The 23,199-nt window shown below is 40.0% G+C and overlaps 1 protein-coding gene across 3 annotated transcripts in view; it reads right to left on the bottom strand.

Moving 5' to 3' along the window:
- Positions 1-23,199, bottom strand: part of kcnab2a (potassium voltage-gated channel, shaker-related subfamily, beta member 2 a) — a 156,006-nt gene that overhangs the window by 121,423 nt on the left and 11,384 nt on the right. The window contains exon 1 of one of the 3 annotated variants that reach the window (XM_036559209.1): positions 15,937-16,171. The exons of the other annotated variants lie outside the window; for them this stretch is intronic. The gene's annotated coding sequence lies outside the window, so the exon portion shown is untranslated. Of the gene's footprint in view, positions 1-15,936; positions 16,172-23,199 lie in introns of those variants that run through there. 3 annotated transcript variants of the gene reach the window in all.

Here is a 23,199-nt window from a genome sequence, read left to right as displayed (position 1 = left end):
AAGAGGGGGTCATAGAGTTTCTGACTGTAACCGGAAGATGGCTCCCTTCAGTCTGCGAGGAGACGGTGACCCCTGAGCAGAAAGCGCTTCAATAAGAGTGAACCCGTCATCACTGTGCAACGTGATTTTCGCCGGCAGTGAACCTCCAACAGCTCAGAGTGTTCATCGTTGGTTCCACAGCACTGGATCTCTGAAATCTCATTGAAAGAGCCGTGAGTGCAGCAACACCCGACATGCTCAATCAAGTATGGGATGAATTTGACTATGGCGTTGATGTTGTCTGTACAGCTCGAGGAGGTTCATACTGAGCACTGCTAAAATTACACAATAGTGAAGTGAAATAAATCATTTTGAAATCAGATGAATCTTTTTGACTCACCCTGTACTTTGGGAAGTGAGAGATCTGAAAAGCATTAACATCCTGACATTACGAGAAACAAAAAATACAGAACCTAAATTTAGGTTAAGATACAGTATAAATGGCAGGGAAGTGATGACAACACTCGAATACAAAAAAACAAAACTTTTAAACACAACATTCAGATTCTGAAAACACCACAGGATACTATAGCATGCCTCCCATATAGCTAAGAAGAAATACTCTGAGAAGTGAACAATTTCTCCTTTGAAAGGAATAAAAGATGAAACAAATAAAATCAAAAACAGAACATGCAGAGAAATGCGCTGAAAGGGCAGACTATGACCCAAGACGTGGAAGAATGCATGAGAACATGCTAACAATACAAGATCACCAAGACTAAATGGTCAAGACCACTGGCCTACAAGGCAAAACATCAAGACCTCTGGAGTTGCAGAAGCGTGTGAAAGTAACGTGAATATGGCAACTTGAAAGCACCTCAGTCCAGCTACCAAGATTTCTTTACCTGTTTCAGACGCTGCCTGTTAAAGCTCCAATAAAACCGTTTAGAAATTGGGACAAACTGATCTCGAGGCATTAGAGAAGGGTACTGCAGTCAAATCTAATACTTAAATTTGTAAGGCATTATTTGAAAAATAATAAAAAAAACTGCTACTGTCAGTAAATGACTCAGCAAATGTTCGATATTCAATTAAATCTATACAAGCAGAATGCAAAATAAACATGAGCTTGATGTTCATCAGCGCTTTTCTAACTGCACTGTGTACTACCTGCAGCACAGCTCTGCGCGGGAGTTCTCATCCGATGTAAGGTAGCCTTGAGGTAAACAATTAAGAAACTCTAACCAAAATGTCAGACACAGGCTCTTCACGGCACTGTGGGCGAGTACTGAACGTCTCATGGTTGTGCAATGTATAACATTAATATTATACATATTAATATTACTGACAATCTAAATTGCTTTTTAAATGTCTTTATTTACCATTCCACTTTTTAAACTTTCACGACTGATTCAAATACTCACAAATTCTCACTGACATACATGGTACAGTGCTGTGAAAAAATTTTTGCCTGTGACTCGATTTCTGCTATTTTTACTAATTTGTCACATTCAGGTGTTCTGGATCATCCGACTAATTTTAATATAAGATAAAAACCAACATGAGTAAACACACAAAATGCAGCTTTAAATGAACATTCAATTTACTGAAGATAAAGATTTATTCAAAACCTATATCACCCATGTGAAAAAGTAGTTGCCCCTAAACATAATAACTGGTTGTGCAATGAAACGTTTGCAATACCTTGCGATGAGTCTTTTACATCATTGTGGAGAAATTCTGGTCGACTTTTCTTTGCAGAATTGTTTTAATTTGGTTGCACTGGAAGGTTTTCAAGTATGAATCGCCTGTTTAAGGTCTTGCCACAGCATCTCAATTAGAGATGTAGCAATACCACTTTTTACCTTCCGATACCTGATCCTTTAGTATTGGCCAATACAGAGTACCGATATCGATACTAACTCTATCTAACCTAACCCACATCAACATAGACACACCGACGGAGGACCACCACAGGCGGGGCTAGTGGACGCACAGGCCTGGCTAGCAGGCTGCTACGTCAAGTGCCATCATTTCACAGAGAGTCCAGAGGTTCCTTTGGCTCTCAGTAACATTAACGTAGACTGTAAGTGACCACACAGCGGCAGACGAGTGACTGCTAAAAGAAGCAGCTCAGCCGTTCAGGTAAGCGGCTCCATTAGTGTGTTTTTCCTCACCAAATTACTGCTGCATGTAAGCCCACACCGCCGACGTGTTGTTAAGTTCTGTCTACGTGGTATCCATCATATATAACGGTATCCCCATCACCAATGCTGATACTGCATTTAAGTGCAAAACTAATCTCAATGGGATTCAGGTCAGGACTTTTGACTCGGCCACTCCAAAACCTTAATTCTGTTTCTTTTGAGCCATTCAGAGGTGGACTTGATTGTGTGCTTCAGATCACCATCCTGCTGCATAACCCAACTGCACTTGAGCTGTAGGTTACAAACCGACGTGCGAGCATTCTTCTTCAGGATTTTCTGATAGACAGTGGAACTCACTGTGGTTCCATCAATTATGACAAGTCATTCAGGTCATGCAGAAAAAGCAGCCCCAGACTGTCACACTACCACCACCATGTTTGACTTCTGGTATGATGTTCTTATGTTGGAATGTGGTGTTAGGTTTACGCCAAATGTAACGGGACCCATGTCTTCCAAAAATGTGCACCTTTGTCTGTTCAAACCACAGAATATTATCCCAAACATCTTTGTGGACATCTAATTTTTTTTTGGCCAATGCAAAATCAGACTGTGTGTTCTTTTTGGTCAGCAGTGGTTTGTGCCTTGCAACTCTCCCATGGGTGCTGTTTTTGCCCAGTGTCTTTCTTATTGTGGAATCATGCAAACTGACCTTAACTGAGGCAAGTGAGGCCTGCAGCTCTTTAAAAGCTCATCTGAGTTCTCTTGTGACCTCCTGGATGAGTTGCCAATGTGCTCTAGAAAAAATTTTGGTACGCCAACCACTCCTGGGAAGGTTCACCACTGTTCCTAGATTTTTCCATTTGTGGATAATGGCTCTCACTGTGGTTCAGTGGTGTCCCAGAGCCTTAGCAATGGCTTTGTAACTCTTTCCAGACTGGTAGATCTCCGTTTTGCATATGTATTTAAATCTCTTTAAACCGTGGCATCATGGGCTGTTTTTTGAGACCTTCTAGCCTGCTTCACATTGCCAGACAAGTTCTGATTAAGTGATGTTTAGATTCAACAGGTCTGGCTGTTATCATGCCTGGGTGTGGCTAGTGAAATTGAATATGGTTGAGTGCTTGATTTAGTAGCTAAGGGGCAATTATTTTCCCACAAAAGGCCAGGTAGGGCTGAACATTTTTCATTCAATAAATGAAATCATCATTTAAAAAAAAGGATTTTGTGTTTTCTTGGGTTATTTTTGTCTAATATTAAAAGTAGTATGATGATCTGAAACATACTTCGACAAATATGCAAAAATAGAAAAACTTGGGAGAGGGGTAATTACTTTTTCACAGCACTGTAGGTTAAAAAACCCAAAGATCAGATTCAAAACACTTCAGTAACAGAAAGAAAAGGGAGGAATGTGTCTGACCTACTTGAAGCAGTGCCATTATGCTGCCCAGATAAGACCATTAGTATGCTAGTGCAACCGACATTACAAGGCTAAATGGAAAGACATTGAGCACTTATTATAGGCCGTTCTCACATTTCCGTGTTTGTTAATGCGGAAGAGTAAATAGTGCCCGAAATCATTGCTGCTTTCCTAAATACACTGATAATTCAACAGAATAGCCTCACCTGAGTTTCCACTTGATCAAGTTTAAAAACATTTGAGTTCAGTTGAAAAGCTCCGCTCGTCATGGGTCACTTTTAACGAGGTAACTGATCAAAAAAAGAGGTAAAACCAAACTGGAGGGTGAACATGGGCTGTACGGTAGGACATATTTACTCAAATTTTTGATTAAAAATTGCTCAGTTCCAAGATAAATATTTATTCACTGGCATATTCACAATCCTGGTCATCACACAGGTTTCTTAAAAACCTTTAGAAATAGAATCAGCTTGGTGATTTAGTAGTTTACTGTAATGTAGAAATACGATGCTGTGTCTCTGTGTTGGTTGTGGTGTTCAGGACACTTGCTAATGTTGCTAATGTTTACATGGGACTGAGTCAGAAAAATTAAACCTGGTGGACGTTTTCTCCTCCAAAATAAAGTACAATAATTAAAAATCTGTTCAAGGATGTGTGATGTGGTATTGAACATAGAGATCCGCTCTGCTCCTTCTCCACTTTGCAAAGCTTGTCTCGGGCTACTTCTCCGCGGTTCAGACCTGAATTTTTTGCAGAATACGCTCCGCCGTCTGAACGCAGCTGCTGTGACACTGAGATGCGCTTTCAAACATAGGATGCGTGGCATGCCTCAGCATACTCTGTTTACTGGGCTGTCCATGAGCTTCACACAGCGGTAAACTGAATCCACAGCGGCAGACGAGCAGGCTTATACAAAGTTCAAATGTTTAAGTTTGCGTGACACCAAAGTCGAACTAGCCTTTACATCCAGGAACTACCAGAGATGCCAACTACTCTCCTGTTAACTGCACTGAGGCCGAAAGAAGACTTTTCAGGGAGGCTAAAAACGGCCAACCCTCCACTGCCGCCCAAAACCGTGCAGGCGCAGTGACTGAGAGAAAGGTCTATTAACAAAACTACAATGCAAACAATGGCAGCTGGTAGAGATCACATCTTGCAGGCAAAGACAACTCCCGTTAGTTTAGCTATGAAAAGTACGGAATGACTGTTGTTATGCAGAGAAAGAACTAGACTTCAAAAGAATAAAAGAGTGGCACCATCTGGACAAAGATTTATATAGACCTTTTCATTAGACAAATCAGGTATTACTCTGAATATGAAGATGGCAACTACCAAAGAACAGTCGTATAAAGATGTATTGTTCAAGGGTCAAAGTCAAGAAAAAACAACAACTTCAATTTTTATAGGGATTTCTCAGATCTGCATCTAAACAACTTATATAACAAGCTGTGCAATGTTTCACCTATTCTGTGCCATTTCTCTTTATAATACATAGAAATGGTGAGGATTGGCTATAAGTTGCAGTGGAAACTAACCTCTCAAAATTGGAGACAAAAATATGCTGGAAAAATATTTTATTACTCCAAAAGCAGAAAAGTTCCATTCTGTAGGGTGAAAAGGACAACACGGCTGCAGAAGAGCCAGCCAAACATTACCATGTATTCTGGGAATGTAGAACTGTTCACAGATCCTGAGTTGAGATACATGAGGTCACAGAAGCATGTCTTAAACACAAAACCTCTTAGGTTTGATTCATTACAGCTAGGATATGTTGTTTTTGATGCATGGATAAAGTATTTTTTTCTGGCAGCCAGTAAAAAAGCACTGACAAGAAAAGTGCAAGCAACTGAAGCCATCCACTCTTGATAATTAATATTCAGTAGTTCCTGGAACCAAATGAACTGGATATCAAGTCAAGTGGTTTTTATTGTCATTCCTCAAAATAGCTTATATACATTGGAACGAAATGCCATTCTTCACACCCCATCTTGTAACACTCCCCAGTAGTACATTACCCAGGACTAAACAAAGCGCAGATTTGCAACAGCATGAAATAAGTGCAGAATATACAGTAAATACACCAGACAATAAATATAGAGAATAGTAAGAACACAAGACAATACATGAATAAAACAATAAATATACAGTACAAATAAACATGACACAAAGAGACAGGACAGCAAAACATACACATGAATTGGGGTCCGTCAGCAGCATGTGTGTCACCTATTATATGTTTGTTATCTGTTAAAGCCTTTCCAACAATGTAATCATTTTTCAAATGTTTTAGAAACATGGAAAATCACTATGCTGGTATGTAAAAGCTGAACGTGTGTAGAAACTAATACTAACTACTTGAACATCAGTTTGGTGAAAAGTTACAAATTAACTGTATATACGTTGACCGTGCAATCTGACTGGTTGAAAAGTGTTCTACCTGGGTTGTTGTGTGTGATAACAGATATTTTTACCGTATTTGTATCATTCCACCTACTACTGCTTAGTAAATCCTCCTACTACTGCTTAGTAAGTCCACCTACTACTGCTTAGTAAATCCTCCTACTACTGCTTAGTAAGTCCACCTACTACTGCTTAGTAAGTCCACCTACTACTGCTTAGTAAATCCTCCTACTACTGCTTAGTAAGTCCACCTACTACTGCTTAGTAAATCCTCCTACTACTGCTTAGTAAGTCCACCTACTACTGCTTAGTAAATCCTCCTACTACTGCTTAGTAAGTCCACCTACTACTGCTTAGTAAATCCTCCTACTACTGCTTAGTAAGTCCACCTACTACTGCTTAGTAAATCCTCCTACTACTGCTTAGTAAGTCCTCCTACTACTAGTTAGTAAATCCTCCTACTACTGCTTAGTAAGTCCACCTACTACTGCTTAGTAAATCCTCCTACTACTGCTTAGTAAGTCCACCTACTACTGCTTAGTAAATCCTCCTACTACTGCTTAGTAAGTCCACCTACTACTGGTTAGTAAATCCTCCTACTACTGCTTAGTAAATCCTCCTACTACTGCTTAGTAAATCCTCCTACTACTGCTTAGTAAGTCCACCTACTACTGCTTAGTAAAACCTCCTACTACTGCTTAGTAAGTCCACCTACTACTGCTTAGTAAATCCTCCTACTACTGCTTAGTAAGTCCACCTACTACTGGTTAGTAAATCCTCCTACTACTGCTTAGTAAATCCTCCTACTACTGCTTAGTAAAACCTCCTACTACTGCTTAGTAAGTCCACCTACTACTGCTTAGTAAATCCTCCTACTACTGCTTAGTAAATCCTCCTACTACTGCTTAGTAAATCCTCCTACTACTGCTTAGTAAGTCCACCTACTACTGCTTAGTAAAACCTCCTACTACTGCTTAGTAAGTCCACCTACTACTGCTTAGTAAATCCTCCTACTACTGCTTAGTAAGTCCACCTACTACTGGTTAGTAAATCCTCCTACTACTGCTTAGTAAATCCTCCTACTACTGCTTAGTAAAACCTCCTACTACTGCTTAGTAAGTCCACCTACTACTGCTTAGTAAATCCTCCTACTACTGCTTAGTAAAACCTCCTACTACTGCTTAGTAAGTCCACCTACTACTGCTTAGTAAAACCTCCTACTACTGCTTAGTAAGTCCACCTACTACTGCTTAGTATGTCCTCCTACTACTGGTTGCTAGGTAGCAATAACAGTCACTTTACTCCAAGCTGCCTTTAACAAATACAAACATAGAAAACTGAATATATTCAAAAAGAAGTGCTTGTATCCTGTCCTTGGGTCAGATTCAGAAGAAAAGGATGGCATTGGTAGGTCAAATTCTGAAGCTGTCATTGTCCTTACCACAACTTTTTGGTTGGCAAGTGTGATAACTAACAGCAATAAGCAAATTCTGGCAGGACTACTTTCTGATGGAAAAAAAGTGCGAATGTTGACATCTTATGCTCGAATAGGGCTCGGCGATATGGCCAAAAATATTATGACGATAAAATATTCATATCAGTCGATATCGATACATAGCGTGATAAATGTCAAATCATTATTTCTTTCAAGTTTGAAGGCTGATTTTTGCTCCTGAGTGGTTAACTGTCGTTTTAAAACTATCCTTTATGGTCAGATCATAAAAAAACACCTGCCAAACAGTGGAACATTTTACAAATCGGTCACGGGACAGTGGGAGAAAGTTTCAGGTCAGCTGTTTTTTCCAGCTGGAAAAGCACGGCTGCCATTTTTAGCAATATTTCTAATTAAATTATTATATTTATAAAAGTGCTAAACTGTTTAATTTCTCAACAATGTCAGTTGACGTGATTTAACGCTGCTAAAGCTTGTTGGGATGTTAGGACAGAGGTGAGTTCGCTGTAGGACAGTATAGTTACGCCACTTATCTAGTCACTCACACGTGGTTACAGGAGAACAGATCACCGATCGCTCCACTCAAACACGGAATATATAACTCCACGTTTCAGACGCTGCCAAAGTATATTTGGCGACTCATTTTATTCGTCACCCCTTCCCTCTCTAATCATGTTGAAAAGCTCAGGGGAAAAAAAACCTCCTTGCAGTAGAAAACGCCACCAGGGCTGACGCTAAACGTGGAAGTGTGAGAATGGTTGATTATATTGAACATTTCCTATATTTCTATTGAGGAATGTTATATCGCGATAATTATTGTTATCGTTTTATCGCCCTTTGCTTGAAACAACGCCAGGGGCCTCTGTGCTTTACTTTTATCTTTACTTCGTAAAACTGTTGTATAAAGGCAACAGAACACTTGATGATGTGTGTTTTTGGGAGACATACGACAGTTAGCTCAGACGGCACACTCTGATTAGTTGAGGACTGTTCTACGCGCAAATTACAGTACATTTTATGACACAACATCTGTCATTCAACTGAGCGTCTGTTGTTAAGTAACCAATCGCTTTACACTAAACTAACCATTACTAAGTTTCATCTTTAGCACATACAAAAACAGAAAATGGACACATCAGATAACAGATATAAAAAAATAGCCTGACATTAACAGAATACTATTCGGTAAACAAGACTGGCTGTGAGATGCTCTACAGATTTCCTGGAATAAAACGACATTCAGAAAAATCTGGCACACATTTAAAAAGCTGTGCTGAACCTCATATTGAAACAGTTTTATGGCTCAACCCATGATGCAAGAGGGTACTGCTTCTTGTGGCGGAAGAAGCTGGTAATATTAAAGCACCTTTGATATAATATTCAGGGCTTCTTTGCTTTACTTTATTCTTAATTTTGCAGAACTGTTGTACAAAAGCGAAAGAACACCCGAGGTTGTGTGTTATCACAGAAAATTTCACGACTGAGGGGATCAACAGCACTCGACTGCAGCCTGTGCCCGAATCACAGTTGTGATGATGTGATTCATTATAATGCACTCCCTCTCTGTTCTATTCCTTATATATCAAATACTTGCACTGAGGTGTATTGCCGGCTCATTGTTTGTAATCCTGTTTATTTAGCCTTTGGAGAACATAGACACGATTTGTAATAAACACATAAAAGGCGATGCTTTCTGCAGTAGCCATAAAACAGGTGGAGAGGAGGTCTGTATCCTGCACCCCTGCAGAGGAAGGATCTGTCCTCTTTCTCTCCAGTACACACACACAGGCCCGTCACTGCCCTCAGCCCTGTCCAGAATCATACTAATAGTCCACCGCTAAAATGTTTTTGCCAGCCTACTTTGGTGGTCCAAATGATAGAACAAATACATACGCACACATACACACACACACACACGCACATACACACACACCTGCTGAGCAGACAGGTGTGATAAATACTGTGAGTTCCTCACACCTGTGAGAGCACACTTTCTTCCTGCTGCATAGCCCAACAAAAACGAATGAAGTGAGACAGCACCTCTAAATCTTTACCACAGGATGATTAGAGGGAACAGTTAAGAATTTCTCCAAGGAAAACTATATACACTTAGAGGCTCTCTGCTTTACTCTAGAGCAGAACAGCCTGGCAGCTATTATGGTACACCTGGACACCTTGGCTAAAAAACAAAATAAAATTCCACCTGATCCAGCACCGTCCAGTTAGGGCTGGGCGATATGGCCAAGAATGTTATCACGATAAAAAAAATTCATATCAGTCGATATCGATACAAATCGCAATAAATATCAAATCAGTATTTCTTTCAAGTTTGAAGGCTGATTTTTGCTCCTGAGTGGTCAGTTGCTGTTTTAAACTATCCTTTATGGCCAGAACACGGCAAACACTCGCCAAACAGTGGGACATTTCACAAATCTGTCATGCAAGAGTGGGAGAAAGTGTCTGGTCAGCTGTTTTACCCAGCTGGAAAAGCATGGCCACAATTTTTGTAATATTCATAATTTAGGAAAGAAAACTTTTAGTTCTCTGGTTATAAGTGCTAAACTGTTTAGTTTCACAACAACGTCAGCTTAGTACGAACAGCATTAGCTGGCTCAGTACATCAATGATGAATCACACGGCCTTACTGCCATCACTCCTCCCACATCCATGTCAGAGCGTATCACAGTATTTAAATGCCAGCTAGCAGACGACTGGGTTTCTCTATTCTATCATAGTAGTTAGAATCTGACGCTCGCTGAGTAAAAGCATTAACTGCAGTGTGAATCTTGCACCAGACAAACAGAGTCCTCCTTTTCGGTACGTTTAAACTGAAATTGATGCTTTTTGTCTTGTTTGATCTACAGTAACATCATATCAGCTATGCTGTGCGACTGACAGAGCACTGCTTCAAATTAGCCAGGTGCTAAAAACAGCTAGCCTGGGAAGCTGGCGTTCTCCCACTCTCCAGTGCCACGCAGACATACAGCATCTTTGGTTTACTTTCATTTAAATCAGGGCTGTAACTAACATGAACCCACGTATTTCTTTCACTTCTATTGCTTGGGAATGCACAAATTTAGCGACTCATGTTACTTGTCGCCCCCTCCCTCTCTAATCATGTCGAAAAACTCGGAAGTGCGCCCTCTCGTGGCGACAGCAGAGCAGTGTCTCTTTCCTTGCAGTAGAAAACGCCACCAGAGCTGTTGCTAAACGTGGAAGTGTGAGAATGAACATTTTGAACATTTACCGAACATTTCTTATATTTCTATTATCGCAATAATTATCGTTATCATTTTATCACCCAGCCCTACCTCCAGTTAACACATCTTTTTATAATCCACATTCCAGCCAACTGCCAGTCATTCAACCAGTGTCTGTGGCATTAAGACGCATAGAAGGACTTCCACTGCAGAGTGCTTTGTGCTGCAGCTGTAAATGGGTGACATTCAGGGACCTGTACAAAAATGACCTCTCAGCCCCTAAAGCTCTACACCAGAAAGTTTCAGCGTGTTCACAGGGAGGTGAGGCTGCTCATTTGGATGGTCGCCTAAGGAGAAGTTTTAGCCCATGGTGAACATCTGAATCACACAAAAAAAAGAATCAACAAAAATTTCTATCAAAAGTGCCATCCAATAATTAAGAAAGAAAAACATGTACTGTTCCTTTATAGTAAATCTACAGCATCCCACTTCAATGTTAACATGAGTTTGTTTGCAGTCACTAGTTTTAACTTCACTCCATTTCCAAACTTCTCATGCACCACTTTTTTGGATTAAGATTTATTGTTTTCATCAATATTGTCACTGTCAACTGCTGTATGAGTAACTCTTCTACAGTTATCTACTTCACTGTAAAAGACGTCAGATGGAACAAACTTACGTTTTAAACAGGATGGTTTGGTTTAGCCAATGACAAATTAACTTGATTATGCTGCTCTAAAGCAAAATTATACTGTATCAGTCCTGTAGGGCCACAGCACTGTGCTTTCTCTGGTTAAAAAAAAAAACACTCATCAGCTAATTAACAAGCTTCATGAGTTCAATTAGGTATGTTACTCGAGGAGCATGCATACCCATAATGCACTCACTGCCTCAGCAGTGCATCAGCTGAATTAAGTCAAAGTGCTAAACTTTGTAAAATCAGATCTTGTAAAATTATCTTGTAATCGTAAAAGTTTATGCTTAAAGGAATTGAGATATTCTGCTAGCTAGCAATCATTCCAGGAATGTGACAGGAACATTTTTTTAAATCATTTTTGGCATCAAATTCAAAATGGGCAAATATGTTTCAACCTTTGATATTTTGTCTTTGTAGCATTTCTTCACAGCGTCCCAACTTTTTTGGAAATGGGGTTGTAATTAAACATGATTAACTATGCTCTCTTTGTAATTAACATGCAGTTAGGAAATGTTCTTACGTATTTGATGATATCCACAAAATGCTCAAAAAATCATGCTGTGACATACTGTGACGTAAATGATGGTAGGCTATTTTTTGGCATCCTGTTTTTGATATTCTGCAGCAACATGAAGTCTGTATTTCAGCCTTTCTTCAAACAATCATTTAAAGAACTATATTTGTGTTTTTTGTTTGAATTCCTCTGGCGAGTGATTTGCTGGCTGTAGTAGTTCAGTCTTGTCGTCCAGGGCAGTGTACAATGCACATTTCCCACAATAGTATGATCACTGCTTAGGATGCTAAGCCAGTGAAGGTGACCAAATAAGTCCCTAATAAAGCGTCTTGTGGCTCCTTGCCAAATAATAATTTCCAACTAAAGTCCAGGGCTGCCTTTATACATTCAGAGTTTCCAAACTCGGCCTGGACCTTAGTAATTGAGGGCACAGTTAGAACAGAGGTTTTAAAAAGCCTGAGCGTTCTGCACTCCTGCTCTGCTGTGCCGGAAATTAGGTGGCCACAGGAATGCCCCATGGGCCAGATAGCAAGTTTTACTTTTTTTGACATCTTTTTGACAGATGATTCTCCAAAGGCACATCTGAACAGTCTGCTTCAGTGGTGTTTCTGCATAGCCTACCTTTATCAAACAGAGCTGGCCTTTTCAGATGTAATTTAGAGCAGGGAGCTCTACTCTAAAGCATTGCACTTTATTGTTTATCTGCTCTATCATAGTTGATTCATTTCACGAGTTGGATTATGAGGCACTTCGTGAAAGAAATTAGGTCTGCTAGAGCAGGAAAACATTAAACCAAGCAGTGCTGTGACCCACTCTGTAGGGGTGGGCGATGTGATGATGATATGATATATCCTTTTCACATGCTTAACAGAGCATGCTGTGGACATCGCTAACCAACTATATGCTTCATTAAGAAGAGGTTTAGGAGAGACTCCCGAGCAGTGCAGCTGTTTTACTCTATTGTCAAAAAATAAATGTAATAAAAAGTACAAATTATGACAAATTGTGTATTGTAAACATTTTCTGAAGTATCAGGACATCATATTTTTCACCCACCCCACTGTCAGATCCCTGGACAGATGGAGTGAGGAGGGGGAACGAGAGGGATAAAAATCATTTTGCATTGCTGTCGATTTGCAGTGTCTTGAAATGATGGACACTATGCATTTGTCAGGGAATGAACCTAGCGCTATGATAGGTCACTCTTCTTCTTTTGTTTTTCGGAAGGCTAGATGCTGCTGCCTCTTGTTGTTAGATTTGAGTACTGCACAGTCACAATAGAACTCACAGGGGTCACCAGCTTTTTGCGTAGTTTAGAGTGACAAATCGTATCGCAGCGTACAACTCCATTTCCAAAAAAGTTGGGACGTTGTGAAAAATGTAAATAAAAACAAAACGCAATAATGTGCATATCATTTAAATTCCATATTTCATTGAAAATGCTTCAGAGACAACATTTCAAATGTTGAAACTAAGAAATGTTTTTGTTTTTTGAAAAATATATGCCCATTTTGAATTTGATGCCAACAACACGTTCCAAAAAAGTTGGGACGGGAGCAACAAAGGGCTGGTAAAGTTGTGTACTGCTTAAAAAAAAACCTGGTGGTTAATTGGCAACAGGTCAATAACATGATTGGTTATAAAATGCGCATCCCAAAGAGGCTGAGTGTTTCAGAAGTAAAGATGAGGAGGGGTAACCGCTCTGAAAGACTGCTTGAGTAAATAGTGCAACAATTCAAGAATAATGTTTCTCAACATAAAATGGCAAAGAACTTTTGCTTTTCATCATCTACCGTACATAACATCTTTAAAAGATTCAGAGAATCTGGAGAAAACTCTGTATGCAAGGGACAAGGCCAAAAACCAGTATTTGCTGGCCATGATCTTTGGGCCTTCAAGCGGCACTGCATTAAAAACAGACATGATTCTCTGGTGGAAATCACTGCATGGGCTCAGAAACACTTCTAAAAAACACTGTCTGTGAAAACAGTTCATCACTGCATCCACAAATGCTAATTAAAACTCAAACACAAAGAAGAAACCATACATAAACAGGATCCAGAAACGCTGCCACCTCCTCTGGGTCCAGGTGCACATGGCATGGGTGACGTGCACACCTGTGAAGGCATCATCAATGCTGAACAATATATACATGATTTGGCAAGCTATGCTGCCATCCAGACGACGTCTTTTTCAGGGAAGGTCTTGTTTATTTCAGCAAGACAATGTCAAACCACGAAAAATTACGACAAAGGAGACCCCGAACTGTTGAGCAGCTGAAATCCTATGTTAAGCAAAAATGGAAAACATTTCATTTTCAAAACTACAGCAATTTGTCTCCTCAGTTCCCTAACGATTACAGTGTGTTGTTAAAAGAAAAGGTGATGAAACAGTGTTAAACATGCCCCCGTCCCAACTTTTGGAACATGTTGTTGGCATCAGATTCAAAATGGGAAAATATTTTTCAAAAAACAACAAAATGTCTCAGTTACAACATTTGATATGTTGTTTTTGTACTATTTTCACTTAAATATAGGGTTTAGATGATTTACACATCATTGAATTCTATTTCATTTTATTTATATTTTGCATAGCGTCCCAACTTTTTTAGAAATGGGGTTGTACTTTGATGTCAAAATGTGTACCTGCTAAGTAAAATACGCAAAGGTCTGCAGGTCTGCTTATTTCATTATGTCACCATCAGCAAACCTCACTGCAGTAGTGAAAACCAAACAGCGGACAGTTTCAGAAGCTAGGTCCTCAAGGCTCCTGTCTCCACCACCCACTCTGTGTTCCTAAAAAACAAGCTACTATTGGGCACAGACGACTTATTAACAATCAATATTAAAGTAGCTATTTAAGCTGATATATAAAGTTCTCACAAACCTGTGACCTTGAAATAAGTTCTTACTGTTATGTAACAAACTTGTCTGTTTGATCAGAAGCATAGTGCATGCTGGGAAAGACACAGACTATTAAATATCTGCAGATTTCCTATCAGTAATTGGTGACCTCCACTCCAAAATCAAAATGATAGTATCTGCTAGAAACATCTCATGTTAGATCAGTCGGCCTTCAATTAATTTTTATTGCTATTATTACTAATTTAGAATATTCCAGCAAAATCAGTCATACTGCACACCAAGAGGACTGGTGCAGTGTGCTAAATGCAGTGTACCTAACTCAACAGAACACAGCAAAAAAAGATGAATCAAAGATTCACTGGTGAAGAAAGACACTAAACATGATAATAAAAAGGCATTTTGTGTGGCTACATAACAGCATTTTTACAGCACCAACCCTCTATCTGCAAAGCTTATGAGAAAGCTTGCTCAAGGCAGTGTAGGCACCTGATTTCTCTGGTGGTGCAGCTCCACTCAACAACTTACTGCACCAAAACCCTGCAACCTGCGCCTACCTTCCATTCCCTAGACTTGGCCCTGCGCCCAGAGGCTGAGCAAAATCCATCCACACATCCCAGCTCAAGCAGCAACTTCCCTTTCAGCAAACGACACTGAGAATGTCATGGAGCCTCTGTGTTCTGCCCAAATAATGAACGACAAATAATGCCATCTTTATAATGTGATGTCACGGAGGGCGGAATGGAGTTTGTAGCATCAAAGCTACGACTGTGTGGCATAAAGGCAGCATTTGTAGGTAACAGATGGGCACTGCAGCAGGTAGGAGTGAGGACGTTTAGATTTAGATAACAAACGCCAATCGATGTGTAGATTTTCATACAACTGCGAGACTGTCTTTGAATCTTGCATGCTCAAATATACATTTAAGAGACTGAGATATGCATTAAATACGAAATACACAGGGGGCATAGCTGGGCAAAAATAACTGCCGGTGCATTACGGTATGCAGATCTGCCTCTCAATGTTGCATCAATAACGAACTGTTCAGAGTAGGAGAGGGGATAACGACCCAGAGAGATGCTGCTGCTGAACAGCATCTGTTCTTTACGCAAAATACACACACATGTATGCACACAAAAGCCCAGTCCTTCAGTCTCACGCTCCAGCAGACGGAGGAGGAGGAGGAAGGGGAGGAGGAGGGAGGGAGGGAGGGTAGAAAAGCGAGGGAAAAGGGACAACAGACCTAGTCATGGTGCTCCACTACCCACCTCTGTCCTCTGCCGATGCCTGATGCAGCGTTCCCCACTTGGCTGGGATGGAGGAGAGTGGGCCGGGTGCAGCAGCCAGATTTCCGCTGTCGAGCGACGGTGAGAGAAAGATGGGGAAGAGGTAAGGGGGGGTGAGAGAAGAGCGGCAAGCGGGTTTAGTCTCTCCGCGCCGTGCTCCGCTGTCAATGTGTGTGCCTGTATGCCTGAGTGGATAAGCGTGTGTCTGTGCATGAGAGAGAGAGAGAGAGAGAGAGAGAGAGAGAGAGAGAGAGAGAGGCAAGAATGCAACAGAGAGAAGAGAGAGGGAGGGAGAGGGAAGAAAGAGAGTGGGAGACAGTGAGAAAGAGAGAGAGATGGAGAAAAAGACAAGAATGCTATAGCGAGAAAAAGAGAGGGGGGAGTGAGAGAGAGAGAGAGAGAGAGAGAGAAAATGTGGTGAGTGAGCGAGTCTCAAGAGTATGTGTCACTGAATAGAGCACGGAGCAGATGCATTAAAGGCAAGCTCCCTCCCCTTCACATCACACAAACACGCACACCTCTCTGCACAGTCAGCGTGAGAGAGTAAGCATATGGAGAAGCTGTGGGTGCAAGACACCGAGAGGGAAGAGACAGAAGCTGCTGTATACTGAAGGCTTGCTTTTGAAAACCTACTGCAGACAGTGACCGCACTGAAAAGATTCCCCATTCGATCAGATGCACTCGCTAGTCTGTGGCCACACAGCAGCAAAAACAATGCATTACCCTGCACTATCCATAAATGTGGAGACACTGCAATGTCAAGGCCCTGCTACTGCACCTGAGACAACACCTGGGCTTTGCTGATTTGCTTTATTTTAATAAAGCTGACCTATAGGTTTGAATGGAGCAGGGGTCGGCATGTGACTCCGGAGCCGCATCCGGCTCTTTCACCGTCCTGTTGTGGCTCCACAGCAGAATTAGATGTTTAGGTAAAAATAAAATAACCCTCCTTTGCAGTAAAATAAAGCTCTGCTGATCGTTTTAACACAGTTTTAACAATAAACCCTAAAGTTTAACCCTGAAAATTGGTGCACAGACTGCTGGTCACATGGCAACGCAAACAATCTCGCCACTAATGAAACGGCAAAGGGAAAGATTTAAGACAAACATCGACGATTCAGAGACGAATGAGAAGCGACTTCAGCCTCATAAAAACGTTGAGACATTTTACAAGAAACTATTCCACTTTTGAGGAGTCTCCTGCCAGAGATGCAAGAAAGGCAGCTATAGCTGAGCTAAATCTTAAAAGAAGAGCAAAGTAAGTCTGCGTTTTCATTTATATTTTTTAGTCTATACTAATACATTAGCATATATTAAGAGATATTTTCATACAAGATGATAAAATGTTACTTCAATAAAATTGACATAAAATGTTGTGGCTCCCAAGGTGGGCAGATTTTTGTCTCCCCTGCAGACCAGTTTCTGCTCCCGCCATGTTGAACGTTATAAACTCTCGCTATGACGTGACGCACACGCTCAGAACATACTTAAACTTTAAATCAGACAGAAACTGTTTTCGGAATGGCCTCAATCGGACTAGTGTATTCCGACTAAGGCGTTTACATGGACGTATTCTATTCCGATTGAGCTATTAGTTGGATTATTACTGGATTATTAGGCTGCATGTAAACGTGGCTACTAAAGTGACAGTGTCAGTCTAAAGTCTTCAAGAAAAACAGACAAAGGTTAACTGTCTGACACCTCAGCTAACATTACAGTATAACTCACCTCGTTCCTTTTACTGTTCATGCAGAGTTAGATGGCTGATGCCAAAATGTGAAAACTCTACCAAATGATGCTGAAAGATTTATTCCATTTAATCTATATGATTAGAGTATAAAATGAGTTTGATCTTGATGCTTATCGCCACTTTCACTACAATCGATTCTATGTTCTATCTGACTAGGGCTGTGTCTGAATATTTTAATAAACCTTTCCTCTTCAATCAACTTCCCTTAAATTTACTGTGATCTTTGACCTGCACTGCAAAAAAATGGTATCTTGTCTAATAAAATTATCTTAAATATAGTCTATACATCTAATATTTCTCCTGTTGCGATTGTTGTAATCTTATTTTAAGACTATTTAACTTATTTCTAGACATTTTTTACTTGTTTTAAGTAATTTAATCCATTAAAATTCTCACTATATTGGCAGATAATTTTGCTTTACAGAAATGTACTTAAAATCAGCAAAATTATGTGTCAGTGTAGTGATGAGATAATTTTACTTACTAAAATTACCTAAAACAAGTAAAAAAAAAATTCACCCCTAAGACATCATGACCTCACATTCCCAAGCCAAATTCAGCAGCCAGAGAAACTGTGCAGTATTAACTCAAACCTCCACGTCTTTCTGAGTCAAAAATGTGCAGTTTTTGCTTTGTCCTTGTCTTTGGTTTAAAGCAGGGGCATCAAACTCAACCAGTAAAAGGGCCAAATTAAAAAATCTCATCAAATCTGTGGGCCAGAGAAAAAATATGTTTTTAATTAAATGGTTTTAATTAATGATGTTCTGTAACCCGAACTGGCCATTATTTATTCAAAATACTCAAACTTCAACAGTAAAATACAGACACTTATAGTAGACCTTGAAATATTACATAGACACTTGAAATATTCAAAATTTAAACATCCCCAGGAGCTCAGTCTTTAAAACCTACCTATTTGCTTGAACCAGACACCTGACATCCTTTCTTTGCTGCAAGGTCATTAAGACTTGGGCTCAGTTTCCGAGCGGCTGAACTGCAGCTGAAATGCATTTTGGTGATATGACTGGTGTAGAATCACACAGAATTGTGTGGAATTGAGGTGTAACCGCTGTCCCATGGATTGTTCTTGGGGTAGGAGAGTCGGAGCACATTATGTTGCAGTGCATGCTGGGGACTGTAGTGCAGCACATTGTACAATGGGTTAATATTAATAGAAAATTAAAATACTTTTGCGGGCTGTGTAGGACTGTGTGGCAGGCCTGATCTGGCCCACAGGCCTTGTGTTTGACACAGGCGGTTTAAAGGATACTGGCTGTCATTGTGCTGCAGCATCAGCAGCACTGGCCGCCAGGCTGCCAGGTTAGACAGGACTGTGATACCTATAGTTTTTGACATTTCTAGCCAATATACAGCTTTTCAGAGTTTCATTAGAATTAGTAATGATGATAAGGTTCATATATTAACAGACATTTTTTATTAAACTGGAAAACTGCCTGAACAGGGATGTTTTCAACCATCTCTCAGAAAGGTCAAACACATTTCTGGGCTAACTGAATGCCTACGGCATAGTGTCAAGGCCTTGTCACTGCATCTGAGAGAACACCTGGGCTGTTTTGATTTGCTTTACTCTCACTAAGCTGACCCATAGGTTTGAATGAAGGTTCACAATTTCTAAGATACAAAAAAGGTTTAGTAAGCCCTTAAAAACAAACTTATTTGGCTAATTACATTAGAACATGTCAGCATGCTACGATGCACACCGATGGTACAGTTATTAGGACACGCAGCTGTTAAATTAGTTCTATACCAACACATTCTGGCAATGTATTATCAATGCATTTCGGACACGGAACCAGCTTGGCAGGATGTTTTGCCGATTCTGCTTTAAGCACACGCAGAGTCACTTGATTCAAAATTCATGAAGGCAACACTGCAGCACTCAGAGCACTGCTACAAGGCTGAGTCTTTCCCAAATGCAAAAAAAGTCCTGTCAAGGCAATTTGGTCTTTGCACTCTTCTGTCTTTCTCTCTGTTCAAAATCTGATGCTATAATGTTCATCTCACTTTCCACAAAGATTGTATTAGTGCATGCCTTGATGTGAATTCCTAGCCCAGAGCCTTGGGGACTGCAGCAGCTCCAATGTTGCGCACCACTGTGTCTCTGGTTCCTGGCTCTCTTCCAGCCCAGTCACGGCATCCCAGGCTTCAGCTTCGTTTTGCTACTGTTTCACTGCCTCCTCTGTTTAAGCATGTCCTTGCAGCAGGGCGTCCATATGAACTTTATCATCATTAGACCGCCTCCAACGTTTAGCCTATACGCTACAGCAATGCAGTCACCCTGAATGTATAATTATAATGAGTATGGCCTTTTCATATGCTGTAACGTAATTGAGCTGATGTAATGTTTTATGGGCATTTAAAGCTATTAGATCAAGTCCAAATGTTGTTTTCATCTCATTCTAGATACGTCTGCTGCAAATGATTAGTCCATATACAGCTCTGCTGTGTTATTTACCGTTTTTATTTACAGAAAGCGCTTTCAACCACCTCTTAGATGTGGGCTAACTGAACATCTACTAAACAAGTAAGCTGTCGTAATTTTCTTGCAAGTTGTTCTGTTTACAGATGCACCAAAGTAAGACTCAACAAGGTTGATGCTTCCATGTCTATATTTGCTGAAATCAGTGATGATATTCGGATTTCACATATTTAAATGGCTGTTAACATTTTCTGTTTTAACATTTAACCAAAATAACCAGGCTAAATGCTTATTTATAAAACAGATAGTTGTGGTCCTAAAATCTGATTGGCCACGTTCAAAGCCACTGTAAAATCCACGATATACACACAGCTATGACCACCTTACAGTGACTGAACTCTGTAACACTGCGCCACGGCACAAATAAACCTTCCACAGTTAATGGATTAATCTTTGACTCTAACGCTGAATGTACAGAGCACCGAGTGTACTGACGAAGTAAGAACCCGTTTCTTTTTAAAACGAGATGCTGAAAACTCATTTTCTTTACTAGAACTAGGCTGGTCAGATAGCAAACATGCTAAACAACTCCAACATTAATATCACAGGCTTGAATTAAAGTACTCACAATATGATTCAGGGAAAAACAGCAATATAAAAGTCTAAAGAATGTCACCTGAATGGATTACACACTCCATACTCCCTAGCTAAATAGTGTGCTGTGTAACACAAAGTTCAGAAATTCTAGCTGTCAAATAGTGACTGCTTGTGGAGTATGAATGTGGATGAATCCCAAATGACCATTTTTAGCAATATTTCGCACTGTTGGGCTGCAGGAGTCTGTATTAAAATTCCTATGTAGTGCACTATGTAGGGAGCAGGGAGGCATTTGAGATTCAGCCCCAGCGTGAGAAAAGTGGCGTTGTCAGACTGGCAGAAGACTCATGGTGGTAATTTGGTGACCAAAAAGTATTTATAAACTGAAAGTTTTTGCATTAAACAGTGCTGTGTTATCATACATTCAATGTTCTACCAAAAAAGTTTGATCATGATACGTCTGCAGTTTACAGTGATGGGCAACCGAACGTTCTTCTCATTTAGCGGTAAATGGTTGCTTAGCAATGATACCGTACTCTAAAGGAACTACATTTCTTGGTGGAATACTTGTTTATGTTGATTATTATTAATAATAGCTTAAATAATTATCTAAAACACTGTGTATTTTCACATATTTCATGTTGGCCGCCATTTTATAAAAGCAATAAGCCACTTGAGGCAGTGTGTTACTGTGATTTAATCATCCTTCCCCATGATAAAAGCGCTGTAACGCACGACCTCTCATGTCTTATTGCTTTATTATTATTTTAAAGCTATTATCAGGACTGCATTATCTGTGCATCCTATGAGAAGGCAAGCCTCTGATCAATGGCTGATACACATGTTGCAATGCTTACAGTGATTACATTACTAACCTCCCCCAACTACTGTTTCTGGCTGCCATTAAGACCTGTTAGGACACACAGCTGAGATTTTACAACCTGGAACCATATCAACACAGTTTCCAATATTAGAAGAGCAAGGTGTATTTAGGCCATACTACTGCATAGTGTTAATGCCTTAAGTGGGTGTTTGGAAGACAACAGCAGCCTGCGTTCTGCCAATACCAGGCACTGCGTCACTATGCGCCGCTGGTAAAGCACTGATGAACAGAGATGTTATACTAATCATCAGCCTGACCTAACAATAACACCAGGGTCCTTTGGGGATTGCTTCTGAACGTGTGACCAAAACCCATTAAAGCACTGCATCTCAGTCTGAAATTACTACATGCGACAAGTATTTGGCTTACAAAAGAAAGGGCTGTAAGGCATTTGTTCTATAAATTTCTCATGAAATAACATGGGCTCTCACTTGCGCTTTCAGACAATGGAGCACAGCCCTTGTTTTTGGGGGGCTGGGAGGGGGATTTAGTGTCGATGTCATTCCCTCTGACCACAGAGGAGGTATATTTAAATCCAAGCCCCCAGCACTGAGAGTATGTCATGACCATTTGCTTCTGTAAAACAAATAGAGGACATGATGGCTTAAGAATGACAGGGTCAAGACAACTCTGGGGCCTTCATGCAGAGATCACAATTAACTGGAATTCCAAACCAGGCTTGGAATTTGCCCCCATTGCGTAGGACAAAAATCCTTAGAGCACTGAACCTTGGTTAACTGGGGCAATTACAGTTTACAAAATCAACATAATTCAAACACCGGAAAGCTTTCTGATCAAACAGAACTTCAAATATTCTGTTTGTGTATATCCTCATAATATAATTAACCTCTTAAGCTCGTGGGTATATTTCGGTTTTTCCATCTGAATTTACATGCCCAAATCGTAAGGCAAATTATTTAGTAACTGCATGAAATAAATGTAATTATTTGTTTATTTTGGTAAAAGTTCCCCTCAAATTAACAGAAAATTTGTTTTATGATCATAAACATACTGCTATATGCTTACAATTACCCGCTAAGCCAAAAATCTCAGATGCTCTTTGTATTTTTTTATAAAAATAATTTTTCACTGAGACGCCATCTGAGATCCAGTTTATAGCTCAGATTTGAGGGAAAATTGGGTCGACTTTTAGTAGAAAAAAAATGTGAGTTCAGCCTCTTCTATTTAAGTTTATTCTATTCTAATTTTTAAATTATTATTTGACTGGAAAGAAGACAGTTATAGCTCTCATGTGACACCCACCTTTGAATGTAACTTTTGAAATATGAAAGTTATGAAATAATGAATATGACGAGGTGCGTTTTGGAACCACTGGTGGTTCCAAGGAGTTAAAAATGTTAAAACAGCAGAGAACACAACCTAATAATTATTATAAGTACTGTACCAGCCCACATTTCAGTTTTCTCAGCAACCGTCCATATTTAAACTGTATCCATACCATCTCCAAAAATAAACGTCCTTAAATGGAAGGTGTGATGCCAAAAGTCTGCAGAACACATCACTAACAACACATCAGATCCTTTCCCTTGTTTTACTAGTACTGAGCTTTATCTA

Source organism: Colossoma macropomum, unplaced genomic scaffold (assembly GCF_904425465.1).
Source record: "Colossoma macropomum unplaced genomic scaffold, Colossoma_macropomum, whole genome shotgun sequence".
In the NCBI taxonomy this organism is placed as follows: domain Eukaryota; kingdom Metazoa; phylum Chordata; class Actinopteri; order Characiformes; family Serrasalmidae; genus Colossoma; species Colossoma macropomum.
Note: the sequence above shows the minus strand (reverse complement) of the source record. Positions and strands in the feature narration are given on the sequence as shown.